The sequence below is a fragment of the Anarrhichthys ocellatus genome, unplaced genomic scaffold (assembly GCF_004355925.1).
Source record: "Anarrhichthys ocellatus isolate YVR2014 unplaced genomic scaffold, GSC_Weel_1.0 scaffold14, whole genome shotgun sequence".
Classification (NCBI taxonomy): Eukaryota; Metazoa; Chordata; class Actinopteri; order Perciformes; family Anarhichadidae; genus Anarrhichthys; species Anarrhichthys ocellatus.
The window spans coordinates 6650708-6664381 of NW_022280044.1; positions in this window are offsets into that span (position 1 = coordinate 6650708).

The window sequence follows — 13674 nt, forward strand, 5'->3', positions numbered from 1 at the left end:
GTCATGAGATGATTAACTTTAATCCAGTCACCTGGGGTCTCCTTCTCTTCCCAATGACTTCATATCATTGTTTTCTGTTTTAATCAGTGCTTTTTTTCAATATCAATGTATTGACCCGAGACCAGTTCTGCATAGGAATTGTTTTTGTGATCAACTTTTTATTGACTTTGTCACATGAATCTCATTGTACATGAAGTACCTTAGACAAGAGTATTTAACACAAACTACATGCCTTGCATTGAACATTTTAAATATATAAAAATAAAATAAATTAAAAAAAATACCTATGCATTTTTAATAGATGGAACTCTTTATTGAGGCCATGGCTCCTAATTTAAAGTGTCACACTATCAGGGGGTTTGGCATCTGTCAGTCATTTTGAAGGAGACAGGTTCTCTCATGTCTGTGTATTTTTGTTTCAACACAGTATGCAAATTAATTGTAACTTTGCTTAAATAATAATACTTTTTTTATATTTATATTTCTTTCAGATGACATTGATTACATAGCTGATAGTGGTTTGAGAGGATATAAAAAATACATTTTTATGGTTGTTTCTGACAGTAATTTATTCTTCATCTGTACATTATTCCTTGAAAATGTGTTGCTAAGACGAGGGTTAACAAGAACAAAATTATGTTACATGAAATTATATATTTTTTCTGTTGACTTATTCTTCAGGGTTTTAAAAATGAAGCGCACACGAGTGTAACTGTTGACAATGAGTCACGAGTTGAGGGTCACACCCCTGAACGGTTGGGAACTATGTTTCCGTTGATTCATTACCAGCCTCATGTTACTTCACACTGCTGCTGACCTTTCCCCAAAGAATCAAACACGTCTCGTCCCGGTGAAATCTGACGTCGATTCTGGTTTCTTCGAATATAAACTGTCTCACTGAGCGTTTAGACCAAGAGCCGGCACTGCGTTACACAGATAGAAGGAGCATTTGTGTGTTGATGATATTGGTGAGAGGATGAAATATGATCCAAGAAGGGCCATTTGACTAATAATGCTGTTGTTGTTCCTGAGTGTCACATCACTAAAAGAGTCAAGGATGGTGCCACACATGTTTTTGTTGAATATTGCTGCATCAGTTTCTCCTTGAAGGTGAATACAGACAAAGTATTTTATTGCGCTGGTGTCTCTCTCATACTATCTATCTTCTCTTTAGCTCTTGTTTTAAATTAATTGCTGGTAGTGGAGAAGTGATTGCTGATTGACACGCGTATGGTATAATTAACCAGCTTGTTTCAAATGCTAATGATCTCTTCACAAAGCTGTAGTAATAACTGACTCCACGCCTGTAATTATCACGTTGTTTTTTATTCAAACCCATCTACAAACTTTCTCTCTGGTGAATGTTTTTTTTCTACCGTAGAGGAATCAACAGACAAGAACACAAACTTCACCAAAGGCATTAATGTGAACATTCATTACAAATTCTATGGAAGATCACAGCAACTGCCATTCCTCCAGCTCTCAGGTTTTGTGTGAAAAGTCTAGTTTAACATTCGCACTACTCTGATTGCTCATAATTTTAAATTCCCACACATAAAATTCCCCTCTGCAATGCCTTTTGACTATTTATCAAGACATCTTACATGATAAACGAAGAAATCTGCAGACTGCAAATAGTCAAAATAGAGTCAGCTCATTGTTTAGCTGTTCAGCCCGCAACTTTGTTTTGGTTCACGTAGCTGCTATCAGTAAATACTGTGTTTGGTTAATTTGCTTTCACACCTTAAACAAACTGAACCACAGTCTGCTTGGAAGTAGACCGACACCCACACTTTTCAGGCAGTCTCGATTCAGTTGTTTGGGCCGCACCAGGGTTTGATTGACAGCTTTCACACCAGCCAAAATGAACCGGACTAAGCGGGCAAACGGAGCTGAGTTTGTTTTAACAGCACCGAAGCCCTGAACACTCACACACTTTAAACGTCTCATGTGACATCGCCGTCGGTGTCTAAGTGCAGCAGGGTGTGAGGGCTGCAATGCTGAAAATGCTGTGTGAGGAGCGGGACAGCACTTTGTGAAATCACTTCACTTGAAGAGACGCCGTTCTGTGAAAAGTAAAGTGTGAGGCTGATATTTCAGACTAGTTTAATGAGTGTTTGTTGTTTTCTCTCTGTTTCTAAGCATCAGAACCAGTTCTGTTGGACCAAAGTTACATATTTAGAAATCACTATTATGTCATCATCAGACAAGTAAGGGCACATGGTCCTTGTTAGTATGTTAATAAATAAAAGGATCATCATTGGGCACAAAAAGTCTTTGAGGCACTTACACAAACCGACCTATAGAAGACACATGAGGGGAACATATATGGTGGCTGGCCAAACCATTTCAGCTAATGAGGGGCGGACAAAACGAACACACTAGGGTGACAGTTTGTTACTAACTCAATATTAACTAAGCAGAAAACAAACTAAACACTTAAACGTAAAGCAAAATGAACTTTCCCCACTTTCTGTGGCAGGTGTTCGGTATTCTCCACAGGCCAGTTGTAGGCACTCAACACTCAGTGCATTTACATGGACTTAAAGGTGACCTCCACCAATTTGACACATCAAAAGTGTGTTTCCAGGTGTTAGGGAGTACATATGTGGGGGAAAAAAAGTAGTTTTAAGTCTTTTGTGTGTCCAGAGGGAGCGATGTGAAGTCTGATAAATGTCCTCCAGTCACTTGAGTCAGCATCAGTTGGGTCTGAAGACTACATGTCTGACAATTAAAGTGACAGGTCACCCCAAACTTAAAAAAATACATATTTTGCTTTATATCTTTGATAATCCACAGACCTTGTGAGCAGTTTCATGTAGGAACAGTGGTTGAAAGAAAAATAGTTCTAACATGAAATTGCTCAAAACATAAGAGATATAGTCTAAATGAGACCTCCTAATTAAATAAACAGTACAATAAATATGAGAGTGCAGTGCACTGTGTAAGGATCTTTCATCCATCGGCCCACTGTTACTTTCCCTTTCTGCAGTCTTTGTTTATCTAGCCGAGGAAATCAAGTTGCTCGACATGGATTACAGAAGCAAGGTTTCTCGTTGACTTGGTGGCAGTTGTTACTGAAGCACGCCAGTTACGTCACGAATAAATCTCGTTTCACAAACAACGGTCTCCTGGGTGACAGTTATTGTGTGAGTCATCCACCAGCCATCCTGCCTGCCCAGCGTGGGCTTCATGACCACCTGGATTACATACGATTTAATTTTGTGGGATATGTACGAATTGCACGCATTATTTTTCCTATAGCTATGAATAACCAGCCTGTCGAGTTACATTTGTAGCAGAGGGAGGTGCAAGGTGCTGGATAGCTTTACACTGAACGAGCAAAGACAGCTCACACTGTTACTGCGTTTCGTCAGGCTCTGTGATCAATACTTTGGTGACTAGTTTGACGTGTGTTTGGCATCGGTTTGGGCCTCGGTGACAGCTCGATGCAGCTGCGTATTACTTTTAATGGAAAATGCATTACGTTATTACGCTCAAAGGTTTTCAGAAAGAAAACATAATCAAGCAGGTGTGCAGAGCCTCTTTTCATAATCTTGTACGACCAATCAATAATGCCTATTAAATCTGTAATGAGTTTGTTATGAGTGCTTTTAATGGTAATCGATAATGTTGGACACAGTTCGTTTCTCTCCACCTGTAGAGATACCTTCGTGGTTTGTCTTGATTAGCATTAATGCTACTAGCGGCCGTTTCAGACTGGACTGTCAAGTGCATTGGTATCAAGCCAGAGCTGACAAGAGTGTGGTAAAAAAAAAAAAACTGCAAGGACAAGCGCCACAAGCCTTCATACATTATCTTGACTGGTTTCCAGCAAGTTGCTTCATTTCGTGCTACATTTAAAAAATAGCAACGTCCAGTGATGTGTCCGTGACATGCAGGTTAAATATTGCTTTTTGCAGTGACAAGTAAGTCTTCAGTGTATTTGTGTACAATATTTCTTTTGCTGTTCATCTTAAAACCGAACAGGACCATCTTGCATCACCAAGATTACAGAATCAATAGCTGCATACCTTCTCTGACCTTCTCCCTCAGAAAGCAGAGCCTCGCTATTGAAATGTATACAAAAAGATGTTTCGAGGAGTCAAATAATTGCATCTCATTCATTCTTTCCTTGAAAATTGTACGCACCCAACACAGTTTGTTTTTTTCATTAAAGTGGCAATCATAATCCCAATGACATTCACATGAGCTTTCTACAAGCTATAATCATGTTTGGTGATTATCAATGATTTGATGGATAAAGCACCCGATGTACTATAATTAGCCAATTGAAATGTGTTGGTTCTGTACTGCATTCTGCCGTAGTCCTCGTAATTATCTTCCAAAAGAGAATATTCTGCTGTGCACAATTACAGTCAAGGACTGCAGCAATCTATTTGCATAATGTGATGAGTCTCTCCATCCTGGTTAGAAAAAAAAAAAAAAGGTCATCAGAGAAGCCCCCATTGTTGCACTCCACATTATTATCAAACAAATTACGTGTAAATGACGGTATCAAAAGGTTCATAGTGGAGCATTTGGGACAGCTTGGTATAATTAACATGAAATGAAAGCTACTCATTCATTCATACATCGTTCTTACTGTTTCACTTTTATTCAGGGTTATTAGCTGTTCACACTTTTCACCATCTGCTGCTGCAGCACTGAAAACTTCAGCTCTGTTAGTATTTTGTGGCATAAACAACACAACACTTTCCCACCAAATCTGATCTATTGTTAGAGGGGGGTTATACTAAAAATTTGGGAATTCAATACCAGTATTTACTGTATATATTTTCATATTCAGCAACAATACAACAATACGAATACCAATAATGCATATGTAGGCTTCTCACTGGTTTTAACAGACGGCATCTCTTCACCCCAATCCTGGCTTCTCTTCATTGGCTCCCTGTTCGTTATAGAATTGATTTTAATATTTTACTGATCACTTAATAAAGCACGTATGGGTCTGGCCCCAAATTATATAGAGGAAATGTTGACACATCTGTGCACTGCAGGGGGCAGCCAAACTAACAAGCCATGTCTCATAACTTCACCAGTATCTTACAACGAGACAGAACATCTTGACATCTCCAAAAAAAATCTATTAATTAGTTACAACTGAGAAAATAGAAAAGCTAGGCAAGCATATCTTTCTAATCAAGGGTTTTCTTTTCTGCTATGAAGAAACTTTATGTTTACGAGTGTGAGGATTTTGCAGCCTTCTGTCACAACAAAATAATGACAATTAGGGCCATTATCTACTGTACCGTAATTAAAGAGCGGTTTGTGTGGGTGTTTGTTTGTGTGTCCCACCATTCCTCCAATCCCCTCCAAATTCAGATGAACGATTAGCCATTCAGCGTCACAGGGCGGGAGTAAAACCACTGTTCTCATGCTCTGTGCGTTCGTAGAAGGCATTATCACCCCGGCATCGTAGTTTGTATTTACTTCGCTCCACTCCACTCTTTGCCTGATATCGTGGGTGTTACCCGAGGGTTGTGCTGGAGGAAAGTTCATGCATCCAAGAGGAAAAGTCCTCTGTGGACTGTGAATATGCTTGGTGAATTTAATTGCAATCTGTCCATTAGGTTTAGATTAGAGTGTTTGGAGTGATTAGAGTGCCGCACGGCCTGCTTCCATATTTTTAGGCCAAGGTTACGTTTGAATAGATTTGTAACTACATTGAAGCAAATGAAGGAAAGCTTTATCGGTTATTCAAGGTCCACAGCGGGTATTATTAATGTATCTGCTATATGTTCAGTATAATAGAACGAAGGTTGAACACACACAAGATGAAACTGGGAAAGGGTTGTATCCATCCATTTACTGTGGTACCCAGGTAACTAATCTCTCTGCATCGTGCATTTTCCATTTCACATCTGCACTTGCTAAACTTCCACATTGCGTACTTGACATCGACTTCGGCATTGTGTCCACAATACACGTCTTTTAACCAACATGTTCTCATCCCAACTCGTCACGCCAACACTTCGTCAGAAATTTTTTGCGCCAAGTTCATCTTTGTGTGACTTTTGACCGTGTGTAAATTACATTCATCTGAATAAATATTAAAAGGCCCATAACTCATCTCAGACATTTCAGACCGGGACTTTACGTAAATGTGCCAACGCAACAATGAAAATATAGGTAATTACAAGTAAAAGTCCTTGATTCAAAATCTTACTTACTGCATCAGATGTTCGAAGCTCCAGGATAAAGCTAGTTAGTGGATTATGATGAGTTAAGAATATTTGGTCTGCTGTTTGAGCCAGAGGTGTGATACATGAGAGTAATGAAGTTTTTTTCCATCCTCCACTGTTGATCAAAATGAGGTTATTCACCTCAGAATTCAGGATAAGAAGTCAGAGGGAATACGAATGTGTATTTCTATTTCTATTACGTTGTACTTTATATTTTATCTTATCAGATGGTTTCACATATCATCTCATAATCCACTGTGTGTCACTGTATCAGAAAAGGAGGTAACAAAGTAACCTGCACTGGCTCCCGGTCAAATACAGAATAGACTTCAAAATACTACTCACCACCTACAAAGCCCTAAACAACCTGGCCCCTCCCTACCTTTCAGACCTCCTCCCCCTCCACGCGCCAAACCCGTTGCCTCAGGTCCGCCGGTGCAAAACACTCTGAAGACATCAGGACCGAGCGCCGGACTTGGGGTGACAGGGCCTTCTCAGCTGCTGCACCTCCCCTCTGGAACGCCCTCCCCATCCACATCCGTGAGGCTCCCTCCCTATCATCATTCAAACAAGCCCTCAAAACCCACCTCTTCAAACTCGCCTTCACCTGCTAACCCCTGCACTCTACCCTCCACTACATGACCCATTCAGCACAGCTTCTCCAGTTATTCTTTTTTTGTTTGTTAGTTTGTTCTGTTTGTCTCTGCCTTGGAAAGCGTCTTTGGGTATTTTGGAAAGTGCTGATAAAAATGTCATTATGACAGCTGATTAGTGGAATCAAGCGCCCATGATTCCAATTTGAGTACAGTGATTGATAGTAAATATGTGAGGAGGTGGATGGAAGACAGATGATTTTCATATTGGAGATGTAATAATGGGGGGCACCAGCGGTGAATGGAGGTGGCGGGGGGGCTGTCGCTGCAATTAGGTCCATATTGTCTTGCTACGTCCCTTAATTTATATAGTGAACTTCATCATTATTGATAATCTTCAGTCACTGGGCCCCAGTGTAACTGTTGTTTCAGAAGCTTTTGAAATTGTAGATAAAGATAATAATTTAAATCCCAAAGTATCCTACTGGCTAAGGGCAGCAAGTAAAATTACAAAGGAAAGGAGTCACCTTGTAGTAACGAACTCACAAAGAATAATCGACTGTGCTCTCATCATTAGCATTTCCAGCAGCAGCAGGCAGCTGTTTTCAACAACAACAAAAACTCTGATAAACCCATCGTGTGGTAGCTGTCCAGCACCAAACAGCTTGAGGACAAAATTAAAAACCAGCTGGTAAATAAGTTCCTGGATACCAAAGAACAAACTATAATATACATTTTTGTTACGCGCCTCTCACAAATAGTTAACTGACAAAAGCACTATTTACATATCAATGGATTATGCAAAGAAGGCCAACTCACTTATGAATACTTTAGAAACAGGTGGTCTGAAAAGTCTTCATTTGAGTATATACTTTGCCAGACAAATCAAATTGTTTACAGGATATTCTACCTATGTTTCTTTATAATGCATGTGATGCTTTTTTCTTTTCTTTACTGGTCCTGTATAAAGGCAATACAGTAGTCCATGAATATGAGATATGAGTTTACAGATAATTACAATCCCTCCTCGGCATTGTGGAGGTTGGTTCATGGCTTTTTGCCAGTTACACCTACAGTCTATGGGTTACACTCGTTGTCTTTTTTGATACCTTACAGTTGTTTGTACGCCCCCTGGCGTTTCGGAGAATAATGCAGAGTGTAGCACATTGAGTTAAAAGGCCTCTTGTTCATGCTTGATGCTTGGAGCTCTCGCGCCTGTAGTTGAACTGTCGTCACAGTGAGGTTACCAGGTGTGCCTCGTGCCTACAAAGACCAAAACCTGTGTTCACCGTCAATACGGACACCCTAGACACCCACGCTATTGCTGATGATGCTGCACAGAAGCGCTGTGAATGGATGCGTACTTTAACTAGAATAAAACAGACTGAAATAAATATATTATTTTGCATATAAAACAGGCACAAATGGTCTCATTTCTCCCTATTTACAGTTTTAACTGTCGGATTCAGTGCAACCTTTGTCTTCTCTCTGCTGCAGTTTTATGCAATTATCATCCATAATGTGCATTGAATCTTCAAACATAAATATTGAGGCTTGCTTCTAAATTTAGACTGAAAAGTTTCACCCAGAAGTCTTTTATAGTTTTTCCTTGCAGATCAAAATGTGACCTACAGATCCGACCGTATTTCAGTGCTGTGAAGTGTTAATGAACTGTAAATGACAGTGAGGGTTTTCCTCATTCTTTCACGCTGAAGTTCAGCTGAGGATGAATGTGAGAGTCTTCCCAGAAGGGCAAGAAGAGAAGATCAGAGGGTGAAATGGTTGGATAATCATTTCCTCTTCATATTTAATTGCTGTATGAAGGCAGGCCATTTTTAGCCCCTTTATCTGCAGGGCAGGTCTAGCTGGAGTGCTTGTCTTCAATCTATGGGGGTATCAGTATTGCATTACACTTGCCACCATTCAATAAGTCTTGTCTTTGTAATATATCTATTAAGAGGCAGCAAATCACAGATGTTTTTTTGTTTGCGTTAGAGTAGTTGTCGTTGGCTTTTATTTAACCAAAGACCCTCCATTTCTAACCATTACATCATGCAGAGTCAAATGCCAAAATGAATGCAATATCTTTATTGTTATTGTCCACATTTGAGACAAACTGATGATTTTCAGTTTCTTTCACACAGCATTACTCGTAGTTGACCTACAAATGTAAAAATTGTCCTAAGGGTGGCACTAAACTAGGCCAATGGGGTCTTTAAAGGATAATTAAAGCAGTCAACATTTATCATTTGTACGTATTAGGAGCAGCCGAGCGGGAAAAACGTTTCATGTCAGGCTTCTTGTTGCAACAAGTATCAGCAAACCAGTGGGAAAATGGTAGCTTTGTATATAGTTTCCATTGTTAACAAACCACTACAAATTTGCAATGCAACCATAAAACAGGGGTGGAAGCACAGGGGTTTGACACTGGGAGAATGAGGTTCACAGTCCAGTCTCTGGTTAGATGAGGCAACAATGTACTTATGTACTTATCCATAGTGTGTTATGAACAGTTGATGGCGGTCAACATGCAGCCAGGAGTATCATCATGGGAGCAAAGCAATGTACCACTGCGAACGGGGCAGCAGCTAAGCGTATTTCAACCACCTGAAAGAAAGGCCCATCTAAAACAATCGATATCAGTTTAAGTGTGTGCTATATTTCATTACTTAATTTCTGCTGTCAGACTGCGTTTTCAGAACTAAAAGTGAAACTTATGCTCTCTTCAAAGCCTGCACATGGGGGAAGTATACCTTCAGGGGCTTTCTGCCAGAAAGGGTTTATTTGAACCCAAACCATGACCTTTTCCTAAACTTAACCAAGCTGGATTGTTGCCTAAACCTGAGGGGAATTCTGGTGGTGAAGGAAAACTTCTATCCGTCCATGTGCAAAGACACCAGCTCCATTAACAAAAAGTAAAAATAAGTTTTGCTTTCAATTCAGTACCCCGTTGGATAATAGCATTGATTTTTCTTAGGTAACTAAAATACGTTTTGCTGCTGCCCCCCTCCACAGCATTACGTTGCTTTGCCGGGGGCGTGCTAACACACTGACTGATAAGTACTACAACCCCACTTTAAAACACTCAAACTATTCCTCTAACCAATTCCATTCCGTTTGAAAATAAGTAAAAGATTTTATCCAATGATTGTTGTAAACTGAAGATCAGAGAGGCACCAAAAACATTGGGAATCATCCTGATGGGGACCTTGAATATCCATAAAAGTCATTGTGAAAGCATTCAACAGACAGATGGATTGACAGAGTGAACGATGGATCAATAGATTTAGAAATATTTGGGATTAGGCGTATAACGGCGGAATAAAACAATGCATCTATAAATGAACATGGACTCATGAATGAATTTCTATCCTTTTAATCTTCTCTGAACGCATATAAAAGGGAGGACATACTGCCTCAGTTCAGCGCCAGTTAAAGAAATCCCTCCATCTGTGCTCTGCTGTTAAACACTCCTCCATCAAGTATCGACCACCGAGACTCTACTTACCCGCAGCATCGGAGCGGCTGACCTTTCCATTAGAGCATCACAGTAAAATAATAAATGAATCAATAAAACGTTATTTGATGGTCATGTTGATGTTCAAAGAAACAGCGAGGGCCCGTTGCACCCTAATGCAATATCATAATAATTCATGAATGATTTATGAGTAGTTGATATTCCTTCTGTGGGGATAAAAAAATAAACAAATAGTTAAATTTTTGGCCTCTCAGACAAAGTGTTTCTTCTGTTAGACTTCAGTGTGTGTAAATATTTGTAAGATTACATCGCCAAAAATAAAAACATTTGAGTCGTCCCGTGACATTTGAACAGGGAGTTTATACCTCACAACAGGTGAATGGCATAATGAGTTGTGTACTGAGCAGATAAAAGCCTCCCGAGCATTTATTATGCTTCTCTTTCCTCTCTTTATCTCACACAGCCCATAATCATCTCCAGGCTACGGGAAGACTGACCACTTACTAAAGACGGGAACAAATCAAGACCTTGTTTCCTGTAAGTTACATAGAATTACTGAGTGTTGAAGGAGTCTTGCGGGCGCAGGGGAAACGGGTGTTGGTCCTCACACTGTGGGATAATGACTCATCTTGCGCTAATGAGCCTTTTGGAGATGCACTCGTAATAAATGAGCAGTTCGGTTCCTCGTGACAACGGAGTTGCCAAGAGTTTTAAAAGACAACGCCAAGCATAATCATAATCCGTCTCATTAATCATGATAGTATCAATATTTCAGCGATAATAAGAACAACAAGAATCATTTACCATAAATCCCTAAAGTTAGAAAATTGCAAAGATGGATGTCCAACAAATTGGCCCCAAAGCCCCATGCTTGTGTTTCAAGTGGTTGGCATTGTTAATTGTCGGCAACAAGAGTCGCAGTTCGTTCCCAATGTGAAAGGACAAGTCAATTTCTTTATGACGTGACTTGCGTCCTTCAGCAGTTATTACGTAGTTATTTTAACCAAAATGATGATTTTCCAAAACCTAACCAAGTAGTTTTGTTGCGTAAACCTAACCAAGTAGTTTTGTTGCCTAAACCTAACCAAGTACTTTTGTTGGGTAAACCAAACCAAGTAGTTTTGTTCCGTAAACCTAACCAAGTAGTTTTGTTGCATAAACCTAACCAAGTACTTTTGTTGGGTAAACCAAACCAAGTAGTTTTGTTGCGTAAACCAAACCAAGTAGTTTTGTTGCATAAACCTAACCAAGTAGTTTTGTTGCCTAATCCTAAACTGAGTTGTTTCCCTTGACGACAGAAGTTAATTTAAAAAAAGACCGTGAACATGTAACAAATGCAAATTAACACGTGTTGCTGCCAGAAAAATGAGGAGTGACTTTTCGTAAAAAATGATACGGAACGTTGCATGTGGATGTGTTGTAATTTTGCAAACCGTTTTCAGTCCCAACTCGTCAAGTACTAATATTTGGTCATTGCTCCTCGGCAGAATGACAATGTGTTGAATTTTTGGCACTCATTTTTGATTTAGTTTTAGCTCACACCAGCATTTAAAACGGCAAATGTGATTTAAAATGCAATTAGGGGATTTGGCAACGTTGAAGTGAATATGCGAATGGAAATCTTCCCCATCTGAAACTTTAACCACAGCTAAAGGCAGGTTTTACGAATATAAACGATTTTGGTAAATAATATTTTGACTGCCCCTGTGGATCAAAAGTTGTAGGACAACTGTAAATGAAACAGATTAATAAAACTAAGCAAACACAAAATCTATGTAGATCTACCAGTTGTGCTCGCCTGCCTATAATGCTGTCTGTTGCATCAAAAGGTCTGAAGAGAAAACATCAGAACAACAACATCTGTATCATTTACCTCAATGATAAATACTGTGTTTGTGTAGGTATACATAGTGTACATGTCACATGTCACATGACATCATTTTCCCCAGAGGTTCGCCTTTTATAATTAGTATTCATAATGTCACCTCAATGAAACACCAGGTTGAAAACGTGTGGGGAAGTCTCTCTCATATCTGCTGCAGTGTGGACTGTCACTGTTGTTCACGTCGATCCCAAAACTTATTCAGTTTATGGAGTGAGTAACTGAGCACTCGGTTTCCATAGCAACCAGCCCGCCAGAGTCCGCCAACTGAGCCCGTTGTCAACGATCGAGAGTAAAGATCAGACTACGATTGTTTGTAGAATTGATACGTGGATTCAGTCAGCCAGCTGTGATTTTAACATTTGGTAAATTGCCTATTAGTTCTCTATGTCACGGTCTGGACCTTTATCAGTTCTGTTTTGTGTAGAGGATTTGGGTTTAGGTTTGTGTTTTCTGTTGTGTTCTCTGGTCTCATTCATTCGTTTAGTGTTTCCTGTTTTATTTTGATATACTCACCTTCCTCTTGGGTATTTGCTCTGTGTGCCTCCCTTGTTACATTGTCAGTTGGTCATCGCTCCTTGTGAGAAGTCCAGCCTGTTATTGGTGTTAGTTTACCAGTGGTTTTGTGTTCCCGGTTTGTTTTCTGCATTCGTCTGTTACCTGCCTGCTCACAACACAACCTGAACCGGTATGGACCCAGCAGACTCTTTTCAGGTTAAACTTAATGATTTGTCATACTCTCTCATCTGTTTATATGGAGAATGGAAGAGAGCCCATAGTTGGAAGTACAAGGATGTTTTTCCAAAGGTGGCACACTGGAAAACTAAGCCATTCTCTACCTGAGTGGCTGAAGGATTTTTTAAACACCCCTGATTTCCAGCCTTCCTCCTAGTGAGCCAACCTCCAGTTGGCTTCCCAGACTGCTTGCAGCCAGTCTCAACTCCAGTCTATTCGTCTTAGTTTGCAGTCTGCAAGGCCCCAGGCTACATTCTAGCCTCCTAGCCTCCAGTCAGCACCCCAATTGGGTAGCCTTCTGCATGTTAACCCCCAGCATGCCTGTCACCGGCTGCTGCAAGTTCCAAGTTCCATATCCGCTCTCAACCTCCAGCCGGGTCATTTGCATACTGCAAAATGCAACCGGATGTAGAAGGACATCCTGGTATTTTGGGAAATACTGCATTTTACATATTGGGACATGCTAAATCTTTTTCTGGCATTCTATATAGTATGGATAAGTCGCCCTCCAGAAAGTCAATCTGCCCTGCCCCCAAACAGTCCGCCGAAGGTTTCTGCTCCTTCTATGTTCGACTCCTAAGCCACTTGCCCCTGGACCTAAAATGAAATCATAGAGACCGTGGAATCAAAAGGACATATTTCAGATTCATACTAGCATTTTTTGGTTTCCACTAGAACATGATTACATGCTTTAATGTTCAAAAGACACATTCTTTTTTTCTCATATTGTCTGCCTGTAGTTATATAAGAGGAGACCAAACAGTTTTGATTGATTGA